Source organism: Coccinella septempunctata, chromosome 3 (assembly GCF_907165205.1).
Source record: "Coccinella septempunctata chromosome 3, icCocSept1.1, whole genome shotgun sequence".
Classification (NCBI taxonomy): domain Eukaryota; kingdom Metazoa; phylum Arthropoda; class Insecta; order Coleoptera; family Coccinellidae; genus Coccinella; species Coccinella septempunctata.
The window spans coordinates 29,252,399-29,267,309 of record NC_058191.1 but is presented as its reverse complement, the minus strand read 5'-3'; the positions used below and the strand labels follow the sequence as shown (position 1 = coordinate 29,267,309).

General features: G+C 36.5%; 1 long non-coding RNA gene across 1 annotated transcript; it reads right to left on the bottom strand.

Annotated features, from left to right (window-relative positions):
- Positions 1-13,245: 13,245 nt before the first annotated feature.
- Positions 13,246-14,573, bottom strand: LOC123310031. Its single transcript, XR_006537318.1, has 2 exons — positions 14,099-14,573; positions 13,246-13,457 (listed from the first exon to the last, which is right to left on the bottom strand). It is a non-coding gene; the product is annotated as an uncharacterized LOC123310031 (long non-coding RNA).
- Between the last annotated feature and the right edge of the window lie 338 nt (positions 14,574-14,911).

The following is a 14,911-nucleotide window of genomic DNA, read 5'->3' as shown; positions in this document are numbered from 1 at the left end:
TTGCGCATTCAATCCTGTTCCCACACGCATTCCAAGTCGCAAAGAGTCACTTTTCCAAACGGTGGGGGAAAACCCCTGCTATTTCGACCAGACTTATTTTCACACAGATGAAACTTTAGGATTTCAGAAGAGTCTCATGTGCTTTGAATACCTGCAAATTTGTGGGGCTTGCCTAGTGACATCTGGGCAGATACCAGGTGGCAAAGTTAGGTAAAAATAAGTGATACATAACTTATTTTCACATGGCTGATTTTTATAAATGTTTTGAAGAATATTATTCTGAAGTTATATTATGATATTATACTGATCTCTTGTATTTTCCATGCAAATAACTGGATTTGGTATGCCTTCAATCATTTTGTATATACTTCAATTATGTTCGTCACATATTTTCCCAAGAGATTCGACATTGTGATAAAATACGTAATAACAGAAACTTTCACGTAGAACCGGCAACATAGCGTTGATTTAAAACCCAAAAATGTTTTGACAAGCGCCATAACCCCACATTTTCGTATTATACAGAGTGAAATGTGTCAAATTTCCGTGGCCAGCCGAGTGCTAAAATAAAAGTGAATGGAGTATACCTATGTCTACATTTAAACGCGACAAGTCCAGCAATTGTCAATCCAATTGAACTTTTGCGCGTGTGAAACCACGGGGTAAAGCTATTAAATCATAAAAATGCGATTTGCCAAATCCTCAAGAGATCAAGAGTGAGTAATGAGATTCGCCTGGCGAGCTCTAATTCTTGAGATCGGAATGAATTGAAAGGGATAAATGAATTATCTTCGTCGAACGAATTCTACAATATAAAGTGAGAAAGTTTTCTATCTCCCCAAATATAACATTTTAACAAACCATTTCCATTATCTCCAGGCTAACTTTCTTCTGGGAAACTTCGTTGAGAAGATTGAATTGGATGGATTACAATACTAAGTGTTAAATGGCTAAAACAAAAATTCCGGGAAAGACGGGCATACGAAGTTGATCGAAAAATAAGGGGATCGTGCAATATAAATCTTAATTCGTCCTAATAAAGCCCGCTCGGTAGGGATATTGAAGGGATGATTTATAAGATGGGGCATTTATAATCTGCCGTTATTCATGAGGCGGAGCAAAAAGAAATATTCTGAGCTCGAGGTAATTGATTGTACTTGAGAGATGCCATTTGATTCTCAGAAATTATCCTGATTTATGTCTTATTCCAGGATTTCCCTGCTCACAGATTTCATCTATGAGTTTTCCTTGTGTAGTGACAATTTTCATCTCATGGCTTCGGGAACCGTTCACTCTGAGTTATAAAGATCATTAGTTCGAAGAAACAGTTTTATTTTTTGCATATCCAGTGTCAACTCTGCTAAAACTACCTACGATATAAGCAGATGCCGTCTCACCTGCATCAAGGATATCTCATAATAAAAATCAGCATTTACATGCATGAGGGGACATGGAAAAAATCAGAATTAATTTTAATTAAAATTTTCTACAGTTTTTTCAAGAGCTACAGCTTTGAAGATAACATGTAGTGCTGATTTTGTTTTTGAGGGCAATGTTGCAAGGTGTTATCGAACATAATTAGAGCACAAGAATCGTCAAGAGCAATATCCTATAATCGTAGTAGATTTCTTCCTAGATCCCCAAACCTCAACCCTATTGGATGAAGTCTGAGTTCTTCCTAAAGAAATGTCAGCCAGAAACTTCCAACCCAGGTGTAATCTTCCAATTGAAGAGAAGAAGCAATTTTCAATAAACTCCAATTTGAACGCCTCTGAATGAAACACATTCAATTAAATTATTCTTCCAAGTATAGATAACACTCAACAATACTGGCGAAAATTTTATCACATAGGTACTTACAACATCATATGGACGCATTTGATCCATTTCCTTAGATACATGCAGGCAGAGTATTCTTTGATGCAGTTTACTCTTACCGTTACAATCCACCCAACATAAAGAAGAACTCTGCAAATTATTTCTGAGTTTGCCAAAAACCGTAAATTGGCTTCCCTATAGGTATTCACAACCTGTATGTACAATGAGGAAAGCTTGAGAAAAAAATTATTTATACCATTGGCGCTTATCCAACGTCGGGGAAGAAATGTTGAAGCAACAGCTAGAATTTTAAGAAATGAAGGTGACATTATAAAATGGGGATATTTCGATACCAAATAATCTGCATCATTACACTCATTCTCTGTATTATACTGAAACAGAATATTCAGCTAATGGGTACCTGAATTTTTCAAATATTTCTCAGAGAAAAGTTTCTTACGATTTGATAACGAGGAGAAAACTTTTTGTCTGGAATTAGTTTCAATATAGACTACGGAAAAAAACTTCCAAACAATTTAAGGGAAAAAATGAAAAATAATGAATGGAGTTGGACTTGAATGCGAAACGGAAAATATTCAAAGTGGTGAAGTATTAGCTGTATTAGCTGTAAGCAATATTTTCCATGGATTCATTAACGAAGTAGGTAGTGAAGAAAAAATCTGATTTCAGGTTCTTGCTTATATCGTCTAGAGTGTTCCTCAGCGACCGAATTCGGAGATATCGAAGCTAATTTTTTTTAAGAAAAAACTCCAAAGAATGTTTTTTGATACGTATTAGGTATATTATATAAAACTGATAATCGAAGTAATATGTCCAGTAAGTATTAGCTCGCCCCTTAAAAACTACACTAAGTGAATCCGATGAATCAAATAGGTAAGTAATATCCAATATTTGAAGCATTATTCTACCTTTTGAGGAGTTTTGTTGGAAGAATCGTTTAAGGTTAAAGATCTTTTGAGGGGTTGTATGGCCCTAAAGGAGCCACAAACTCCTTTCAATGGCCTAGGACCTTTCTTTGCTATTGGTAAATGTACATACAGAAAAGAGTTTCAGGAAAAAAAACCGAAACACAAACGCTCTGGCTGAATCTGCCTGCATCGGACGATTCCAAAAAATTTCTTCGAAACTTCAATATTGCGAGATCTAAGAAGCATCTACATCTTAGAAGGAATATGTTACACCTACTACTCATGAAGCACCAAATGAGAATATGTCTAGCAGAAAACCACGAGTGCAGATTCTAGCACTTCTTAGCCATTACTAGTCAACGCAAATATGCTTTGGACAAGAAACTTGTAGAAGTGAGGAAATAACCTCCTTGAAGCATCCCAGATAATAAAGTTCTGAGGGAAAGATATGGGCTACATAATGGCGAAAACAACTGATGGGGGCCTTGATAGACCTCAAGGTCGCAGAGCTATGAAATCCCCCTTGAATCTACAGTCTACCCTTGATAAGCGGTTTTAGGCAGAAGTTTATTGGACAAACACTTATTTCATCCCTAGAAATTCCGATCATTTCCGATTCACTTTGTCTATAAATTAGCAAATGGACAGGAAGTGAATAAACAGGAAATTTTAAAAACAAAGACCATGTGTGAAGAGTCAGGTGTCTTCAGAACTCAATAAACTAAAAGTAAATTTTACTGACAGTTTTATATGTAGGAATATAGATAGCATTTCAATAGCTCGATCAAAGCCGATGATTTCGGATTTAATTATTAATTGGACAGTTATTGATTTATTGGTAATTATTTATATTTACCTACTCATTGAATCATTTCATTTATTGATTGATATTTTCCACGCGTCCGTGGATTGATGGTTGAAGCGTCGGCGTTGGCTTAGTATTCCGCAAGGTACTGAGTTCAATCCCAGGCTAGAGAAGAAATTTTCTAATCTATATGGGTACGGGCCATCATTCACTGTTAGGTTAAAATTAACAGTGCTATTCCTAAGATGGCGTAAGGACACAGTAACAAAGCCTACACAAACCACAACTGGTTATCCGAACTCGTACAAGCTCCCAGAGCTTCAGAGGGGTACTCCGGTACTTATGGAGAATCAGAATAATAATAACAGGAAGCATCTGATCAAAGCGATCAATACCTACGCTTGTTCAGCACTGCGCTACTTATTCGGTATCATCTCTAGGACCACCACCGATTTAGCAGCCTTACAGAGAAAAATTAGGACGATGCTGACAAAACACAATAAACATCACCCCAAAAGCTCAATAGAACGGACGGAGCTGCCACGACACCTTGGTGGGTAGAGGAATTGTTGATTTGTCCAACCGTATGTCTCTGGAAATTGAAGGAATTCGAAAATATTTCCTGAACAAGGCTGCTTCGTCAGAAATCCATCGAGTAGTTTGTGTTGCTGATAGTTCCACTCCGTTGAAGCTACAACAGGAACACTTAGAAATCATCGAACACTCTGCAGAAAGCAAAATGCAGAAACTGATTGGTATGGAAGGCACCAGAACGAGCTCAATCGTGATCGACATATCTGTGTCGAACTACTGGTTGACTTCCGGAAGGTTGTTTCCTGAGACAGAGGGTTTCATGCTCGCCATCCAGAATCAGGTGATTCCAACAAGGAACTACATGGAATATATCGCCATGGATGCCTCAGTGGAGGATGATAGCAGTCCTTATGGATGTGCGACACATGAAACTATCCAGCACATCACCGGGGAAAGTCAGAAGTTCGCGGGCACGGAGTACAAGAATAGAACTGATGGTGTTGCCAAGATTCTTCACCAAGAATTGGCCATAAAATACCAACTTCAAGTTCAAAAAAAGTTCCCTGTACCATCGGATGCTGTATTTGAAAATGATCATCACAAGCTCCACTGAGATCGCACGGTTCTCACAGACCGGAAAATAATTCACAAAAGACCTGACCTCATATTGCTGAATAAGGATGAGAGCAGAGCACTATTCATCGACGTAGCGATTCCAAATAATAACAATCTTTCAGATATGCATCTCAAAATACAGAGATCTCGAGAAATAAACCAGGAGACAGTGGAAGTTGAAAGATATTAAGACCTATTGTAATTTCATCTACAGGCTGATACCGAAGAAACTATCAGAGAAGTTGAGGAAACTTCAGTTGGACGAAAATATTTATAGAGTCATGCAGAAAGCGGTACTGCTAGGAAAGGCGAGAACTGTACGCAAGTATACATGGGGAATGTAGAGGAACACCGTCTGCTCCGACAGGAAGTGCGGGTGGATCAGGATTCCAACCGACAGCAAGGAGCCGACCCGAACCCGACCACCACCACGAGCCCGAAAACCTGGAAAGGGCTCAAACAGAGCTTAATCCTTTTGTTATCTGAGATATCTGGGATAAGTGAATGTTCTTCTGTATAGATGAGTGTGAAAGCCGCAAAGGTAGTGTCATAATAAGTAATAATAACAAATCATATAGCAGCAATGACCAGATCATGTTTCGATATTGGAATTTTCATCCAGAAGTTAAGGACGTTACTGGAGTACTGAATTTCCATGGAATTAATACCAATGAATAAATACATCATCCGTTGTTCATGATGAAATGAACAATGAAAATAGTGAAAACCGTGGAAAACTGAAAAACAATGATTTAATCGCGACTGATGGTTTTGCGGCAGAATCACGTCGAAAATCCGTACCTACATTTAGATCCAAACCCACAAAGGCCGGTGCTGCCGGCGAAATTCCACAAAGCGGCTTATGTTATTCCGGCCACATTTTTCGGACGCATTTTCTCATCCATCATTTTTAGAATCTTTCCTCTGTTAAAGCGGCAAATGAACGGTCAGGAAATCTGATGCGAAGGCCATGCGCTCGTTCGCTTCCTTCCGCTGAATTCAACTTTATTCAGTTTACTATTTTACGAGGCACGCTGTCCCAGAGAATCGGACGATATTTTATTCTTTGCGAATTAAATATGAGATGTTTCAGTGCACAGGACATCCTGATGTTGGAATTAAGACTTTTTTGGTATGGCCACTCGTCGCCTTTCCTTTCACTTACGCAGCTATTCTAGCTGAAACCACTGAACATGGATGCATTCTCAAGAAAACCGTCGATGGATATGTGTTTTCATAGATTGGTATAAGATTTAACTCATCCAAATGAGTTTTAAATATAGAGTCATTCGGGGCAACTGTGCGCACTTTTGCATTTCAAGCCATACCCTGTTTCAAATGTTGAAGCTAGGAAAATTAAAACATATTCATAAGATAGAGAATTTTCTAATCTATAAAAAACATCAAAAAGTCAACAAACAATAACGTTTACTTTCCGCAAAAAGAAATTTAGTGGTGAAAGTCGGAGTGCGATCAGATGCCCCGTATTGCGGGTAAGTGTGCGCACCCACACGGGGTAAGTAAACGCAGTGCTTAGTGAACCACACAATCAAAACAAATTACAAAATAATGTCATCAAAATGTTACAATATTAAAGAAATGCTGTCTATTGTCAATACAGAAGCGCCTTTTTATAAGCACCGCACTATTGTTCGTGCCACAATTCCTGGTGAACACAACACTTGATACATTCCCCTGCTGGTGGCTCTTCATATTTTTTCGAACAAATAGGACAATATTGATCGAGTCTTAACCAAGAAAATCAACAATGTCATAATTTATTCCTCACTGAACTAATGCCCATATAATGAATCTATGCGCACACTTACCCGCGCACACTTTCCCCAGTAAGCCAAAATTTGAATTGACGTTCTTATAGAGTTGAGCAGCTAAGAGAACCTAAAATTTTTTATTATATATTTAGATTAATATACCCATGATTGAATAAAATATTGTTTAACACTGTCGGACTCGGAACTTGGACCTGGCTGAATTTGCAGAGATGCTGAAAATTAACAAGAAAACTAGTGAATTTGATCGATTGCAAATAAAAAGTTAACGAAACGTCGCACGGCGCACTCCTATGAAAAACTAATTTGGGGATTCTGCACTCTTGCTTCACCCTAATGAACCCCTCTTTCATACATTGCATAGTCGAGATATACGCACTGTGCACACTTACCCACTGCGCTCAGTTACCCCGAATGACTCTAATAACCCCGGGTTTCATGAAGCTTGATCGGGGAATCAACCCTTGATTGACGAACAGACGTCAATTTGTTTTCAATCGATAATTCAGTCATGATCATTCGGAATATCATTCTCGCACCAAATTATGATGTTCATACGTCCATTCAATTATTCTCAATTGCTACGTCTTCTATATATTCAGAAATGAAAAGGTTTCAGTGATTTCGTTTCAGAAATCGAGTGACTGTCAAATCGTTGATCGGACAATCAAAGTTTTATGAAACCCGCTGTTACTCTATCAAATTACATACGTCTAATCAAGTTACCGTAAAAGTTCAATTATCACAACAATGTATGTACATCCTCTGGATGTACAGAACTTGATCTCAATATCTACTTCAAGAAATTGTACCTATTTTTATTCATGATACCTAGCTGATTCATCATTTTGAAACATTCATAAAAGTATTTTATGAGTTAAATATTCTGAGGAGAAATTATTATTTACTTGCTCTTATGCCAATGATATTCTTGCAATTTATCACAGACGGTTCTTAATAATTTCGCATACAGTCAACACAGACCGATTTTATTCTTTTCAGGTAATTTTATTTTTAATAGAAATGCATCTTCACCTAAGGCTAGATGGAACTACAAGCTCGTTGCGACAAATTTCAGGAAAAGGTTGATAGTGATATCAAATGGTTTCGTCGTTCTCATAAAAAAAATTATTTGTAGATATTGCAAAAAATATATTCCAAAGGAATTTTTCGAAAATTATATCCCTGGTTGGTCAACGGAAACAGAAATTTTGATTATATTGATCAGATGCATTATTGAAATCTATCAATGTAGATCGTAAAGAAAATAATAATATTGTGTCTTATATGAATTTTGCTCATTCGAGTAGGAGTTCTTGGGGTGTATTACAGAAATTAGGAGAAGCTGCTCCTCTGACTAAAGCCCCTTCAAATGTGAATCCGGAACTGATTGCTCGCCGACTTGTAAATGTATCAAACACATGAAGAAGAAATTACATAGATTAAGAAGATCGGCATCTGTTGTAGATGTTATTTCTAATCCTCTCAATATGGATGAATTAATATATGCAATTAGATGCACAAAATGTCGAAAATCTGTTGGATTCGATGTTCGATGGCATTTATACTGAATACATGAAGTACTTGGGGAAAAAAGCTTTATCTTAGTTATTGTCGTTTTATAATGATATTTTGAATTCTGGTAATTTTGCAACTGAATTTGGAAAAGCGAAATTACCTTTTGAAGCATGGATCCTATAAGTTTTTTGGGTGTCCGTTTCAAAATTCTAGAATAATTGAACCAATTTAAACCTATGTTGAGGATGTTTAACAAAATTACCAGGGAGGTTTTGAGGAGAATAGAAATTGTTCTGAGCTTGACTACTTTCATTGAAACAGGTTTCAATTATAAGAACAAAACAGGAACCGCATTTGTAGATGTATCATCGTCGTACGATACGGTGTGAAAAGATGGTTTAATTTTCAAACTTCACAATCATTTACAGTGTTTCAAAATGAAAATGAATTCCACCTATCATATGATAGGTGGATTTCAATCCACATGGATTGTAGCTCCATCGTGAAAAATTATTTAAATCGTAAAATACATTAGTTTATTTTGATGAATATATTATTCATTCATGACCTTTAATGGTGACAAAAAAGAAGGATAGATGAAATAGAGAAAACTAACTAACTTCATTGGTATGAATAGTGTTAATCTGATCATCTGAACTTACGCGACCTATTCATTAATGATTCACTAGCAAAGCGGCCGTATGTTGTTAGCACTTAGAGTAAATATTGCAGATTTCTCTTGAATTATAATATGGAATGTAGTGACAGGGCAACGTGAGTCTATTTATGCTGCTGTTGGATTTGAGTAGTACTAAATAAAATATAAAGCTGCAGCCTTATGAATAAACTAGCAGTTGGACGGCAAAATACGACCGACACATACGAAGCACTTGTACGGAAGGAGGATGAAAAGGCGAACTAGATCAATCCTTCTGGGAGAAGACGTGAAATATTCACCTTTGAGAACCAATATTCTTTTGAATATCGTCCATTTGGGAATATATTCTGCGGATATAAACTGAATTTCAGAAACTTTTGAGGATGCGTCGTTGGTTAGGGTGTATTTTCGAAAATGTATACTTACCAACTGTTTTTACATGAAGATGGATTTCTCATTCAGAACGAGCTGCAGGAAAGGTCAGCCATTTCAGATAATTTGTTTATATATCCTTGCACGAAACGTCACTTAAATATAATTACCTATTCAGTTTATTATATATTGCGGATTTGACGCTTACTACCTCATACTTTCAGGCGACAAAATTACTGGATAACTCTACCGTTTGCAAATTCTTCGCCAAATAATAGGAATTTGTTGTCTGCTTACATGCACACCATGTATAAAAAGAAAAAATTGAAGAAAATACCCTAAGCCAGTGACATGCAGACAGGAATAGCGCTTGACATATCTGAAGTAATGTCAATGATATAGATGCCCTACTCTATTTTCATCTCAGTTTAGTTCCTAACAATCATCCCTATAATTTAAACTAGCTAAAATTCTTATGGCTCTCCTCTGCATACGGAAAACCTGCAGCTTGCCAGTGTAGTGACCCCACGCTAAGGCTAGGTATAACAAAACACTCTGGCAAAGCGAGAAATAAGAGCTACTAAGGACATTTCCTGAGACTCAATTCGCCAGTTTCCTAAGGAGGAAGACGTTCTTGCCCAAACGATTACAGAGTGAGGATGTCTGATTACCCCAGACTTGTTGAAAAATCCATATTCTTGCTCTTTTCAGCTTGGCATTCAAAAGGAGGGTATTTGTCGAAAACCATGATCACCGATCACCCCAGGACAGATCTCTGGGGAACACCTGCAATGTTCGAGAAAAGTTAATCGTTAAATGCATCGTTTCAGTATGACTTAATATCGAGATCGATACTTGTTTCAATTACTTTAAACTATTTTTAAATGAGGCCGAGTTGCATGTATGAATAAAAAAGGTTAAATCGTTCATAAGGAATTGGTAAAACTCCGATAGAAGTTAATGAAGTGAATTCCATTTTTGGAATCCGAGCTCAAGGGATCAATTATTCCGGATCTCCATTGATATTCAGATTTTCGAATCCGCATCTTTTATGTTCATCTCGTTTAAGCACTGCTCCGAGAAAATAGATTTTATAGGACCATAAAATGTGCCGTATATAAATACGGCTCTGTGAAGTTTTTTTGCACAATCCGGGCGTACTTATAAATTTCATCTGGTGGATCGTACGTCTTTACGTTTTGCGTTTAGCATATTTCACGTTCTACCTGCATAAATCAAAGAGACATCGGGAAATCGATGCAGAATATACATTTTCCATTTATCTCCATTTCCACCATTATTTTCTACTGAAAGAGGATAGATTGATGAAATTTGGGTGTTCGGGTTCGGTATTTCTGGAATACATGAATGCCGTTCCGCGTATTTTACCGTATTTGGGGGTAATTGGGGATTTGATCCACACTTCGAACACTTCTGTTTCTCCGGAAAATCTGAGTGCAAGGGAGAGTGAACTGAGTACATATCTAGCGAATATGGATAGGGAGATTTTGATATTGTTACTTTTACGTCCTAGCAGGTTGAACCTACATAAATAGGAGGATCGTGGATCAATGGAGAGTACACAGAGAAAGTTCATTCGTAAGTCACTTGAAGGTCTTCAGAACTTGGAAAGAGTCCGGTGGTCCGGAGTCTGGATACTCTAGGTATAGGAATGTGATCATGTCGAGCCGTTCTAGATATCCGAATCTCGACCTGTAGTGGTATTAAGCTTTAGGCAGCTTCTTTCGAGATTTATATTTCTATAATTTACATAGACCTCTCTAGATTTTCTCACATGGAAATGGGTATGTACCACCAGAATTGAATTCTTCTCACGTCTCCTCATTGATAAGGAATTCTGATTCATTGTCTTCTCATGATCAATTCTTTTATTTGAATCAGTGTATTTCATTTTTCAAGACAACTCTGATGTTCACCTCTCACATATGACTTGTCGAGTTTCAGATGAAGGAATCCTCTTGTTCTCCAGGGTGGACCCTGGGGCCTGGATTTACCTAGTAGTTTTCCTTCAGAACACGATGTGAACTTCTTACATATGGTTCAACGGTCATTGGTAAGCCATGATACTGGTTGATGGTCTCTCGTCCTTAGTTCTACCTTGGAAAGCCGGCTCTGGTCCACACTAAATTGGTATGATCTACCCATTATAATTTGTACTCTCATTGATACCTTCTTACATTCATTCATCGTGCTCGATATACATGTTAGTTTTCAGCCTTCTGCTCTTCTGCGTTTCTCAAAACCAACGATTAATTATTTCCCTTATTATTACTCTCGACTTGTACCTTTAATAATTTATAAATTGTATCTCCTATTTTTCTGATGGACGTTCTAATCGTGCTTACTTGCAATCAGTCCGTAGTCCGCATAGAAACCTGCAACTTGGTATGATCTACTCATTATAATTTGTACTCTCATTGATACATTCTTATACTCATTCATCGGGCTCGATATACATTTTCATCCTTTCTGCTCTTCCGCACTTCTCGAAACCAACGATTAGTTGTTTTCCTCACTAGTACTTTCCTTTAAACCGTCATAACTTTTTTGTTTGTGGTGTAATACCACAAAATAACTCATGTTTGTATTCTGAAATGTATCCTTATTCTAATTAAATCATTACTTGATACAACTAAAATAAAAATAAAAACTTCTGAACTTTCGAAGCCAGAAATATGTGTAAATGTTATGAAAAGTAACAACTTTTGAAGTCATTACAAAAGAACTAACGGCCAGTTTTTTTTGTAATGAATTTGAAAGTTGACACTCTTATAAACATTTAGACAGATTTCCGACTTTGAAAGCCCAGAATTTTTTTATATTAATTGTATCATATAATTATTTATTCAGTATAAGGATACATTGCAGAATACACGCATGAGTTATTTTGTGTTATTACACCACAAACAAAAAAGTTATGACGGTTTAAAAGCAAGATTTCGGGTGATTAAAAAAAAAACTAAAAAATAACATATCTGAACTACCATCACACTTAGAACATACGATCTATCGGGAAAAACTAGCGCATTACCCCGCCCAACCCCCCTAAAAATCCTTTCGGTCCGTGCACCAAACACCCTGTATTCGGTTGATAGAAAATGGTCATTTTTTTCCTTAGTTTTTCGAAATGCACAAGCCTCACAACGAAGACTGTGAACATTTCAGGAAGGTTACAAATATTTCGTCATGTTCGAATCTAAGGTTCTTTATCAGAGTAAATACTTCAGAAATATAAAATGGTTTTATTGATAAAGTTAGATGTTCATAGTTAAACTTTTCGAACCAATACGTATATTTACAAACTCCAAGGAGATAAACAATGGAATGGCACCTAATATCCCCCAGGCCAATTCAATATTAAAATATAGAAAGTGTATGTGTATGTAATTCGATGAAAACCGCAAACAGTCATTCGGGAAAATGCTCACGGACGGCAAATCCGATAACAAATAAAATATAGTCGGGACGTGGGGACCCTACCATTACTCATAACATATACGTGCCAAATATGGATACTTAAGACCATTTCAGATTGCCTATTCTGATTTTTATGTTTTCCTTCCACGACGAATCGATAGATTGGCCGTCATTCGTCTTGTTTTTCTTCCGCAATCTTTTTATTTAGGATATTTGGCGTTTGGGTGCGTATTTCGAAAGCTTCGATGAATTTCATAGCATTTTTTACTAATATGCCGACTGATTATTTCAATCCTCAATGGCTACTTTGGTGCCATCGAATGTATAATTAGAATAATATTGATAACTGCTTGACCCGGCAGACGTCTCGCCATAGTAGCAGAAAATGGGATATGAATGAAGAAATAATTCTAGAACAATTTACCCAATTGAAATGAATTAATGAGACGAGCAGCTGGCGCATGGCGGTCGAATGCATAGAGAAAGAAAGAAAAGACTGCCGACTCAGTGGTAAAATAAATTAAGCCTGATTGAAGCGCCCTCATCGGCAGTAGATCTTAACTAACTTGTTATTAAAATTGACACCAGGGGGCGTATTGCTCTTTTTGAATTCCCATTTTGGCGCCTCAAATCATAATTCGGAATAATTTGAATTAAAACCTTAATTGAAAATTGATAATAAACTGATATGTTGATTACAGTTCATTATCAATCTTCAGTGATGTTTTCATCTTGTAAACTTTGATTTCAGATATGATACTCAACAAATAATGATATACTTTTTATTACACATTATAATACATATTGATTTTTCCAACAAGAGGTAATGAAACAATTCAGTTATGTCAAATAAGATATTCTTCTGTATATATTACCAAATTATTGAACAAAAGAACGTCCAATTTGAAGACTGTACATAATGAATTGGATTCTTCGATTCATTGGCAGAACTCCAGCATAAGCCATCTGATTCACATAACCTGGAACAGAGTGAAAAATCGTTCATACAAAGCTAATGTAGCTAATTTCAATGTATGTTTGGACTATTCAATGGATTATTTTCAATTCAGACAGCTGCTCTTATTGATGTTTACTGATATCAAACAAAAATTTTTCTCCATGTGACAACTGGTTCCTACGCTTCATATAAATTTTATTCAAAATTTCTGTCCTTTTCATCACAAAGAGGAAAAAGTCACTGCATTTGGTGAATTTGATCATGTTGAATTAGTACTCGGCTAACTATTATTGTCTAGATTTGGAAAATTCAATCTCCACCGAGCACCAGATGATTTCAAACCTCCATCGATTTGAATGCACTGTAAAAATTTAAAAATCCGGTAGAGCTAAAGGCCTTGTTTTAGTCTAATTTTTTAGACTGAAATGGTCCTCCTAAATCATACTATTTTTATTAAAAAATCAATTGGAATGAATAACTGACTCGATTGCATTATCCCATCTATGTTTTGTACTTGAAGATCAAAAAAAGTGCTTCTTCGTTTTTGACCCCGTGTAATTTTTGTTCGAACAGTTTGGGATGCAGAGTGAAAACTGAAATTTTAATGATGCCATACTGGTCGATTATGAAAATAGGTGCTAAGAACTAAGAATTAATACTTACCCTTACACGTAAACCTAAAGGATCTAATGGAATGAAGATATAGTAGCTCCTATCTACTTCTAAACTCCAAGATTGCTGCACAAAATTCATATTCAAATCAAAATATTACAATATAATCCGTGCCTCAACTCAAAGAAAGATGTTTGTCTTTTTATCTGATGAAACTTGTTGATAAAATTGATGTATTCACTGCAGTATATAAACCCATGTATGCATTAAAATCACAACAAATTATTTGAAAATACTAGAAAACATTGGCGAAAACTTGACTTATGACTTTAGATTCATCTGAAAATACAACTGAATCTGAAAACAAAAGGAAATTTGGAATTTAGGTTATGTTATGGCGAAAACATATTCCATCTTTTTCTACTATAGCGCTATTTCACACAATTAGTTCCGTCTACTGCCGGACGGGGCGCCACGATCAGCATTTTAAACGACCAATGAGAGTTGTTTGTCTTTCCTTCCTTTGTCTATGGTCGAATGTAAAGGCGAGATCGAGACTTGCTACTAACGTGAAAAGATTCGAGGAAAATAGAAGGGGAAATGGTGGGAGAGGAGTAGAAATATTTGTTCACTTTATTTCGCGCCTGGTTTTGTTCGTACATCTTTCTTCCACTCATTGATTTGTTACCTCTAAACAATTTATGCCGAACATGTATAAGTCAATCGCGACCTATGTAGATGATGTGACTTTTACGAGGATGTATTGATATCCAGTTAGACTAGACCAGAACCATGCATAAAAAAAATATTGCGTTACCATAACAATAACTCATTAGAAGTGTGAAGTTTGAGGTCAAAAAAGTG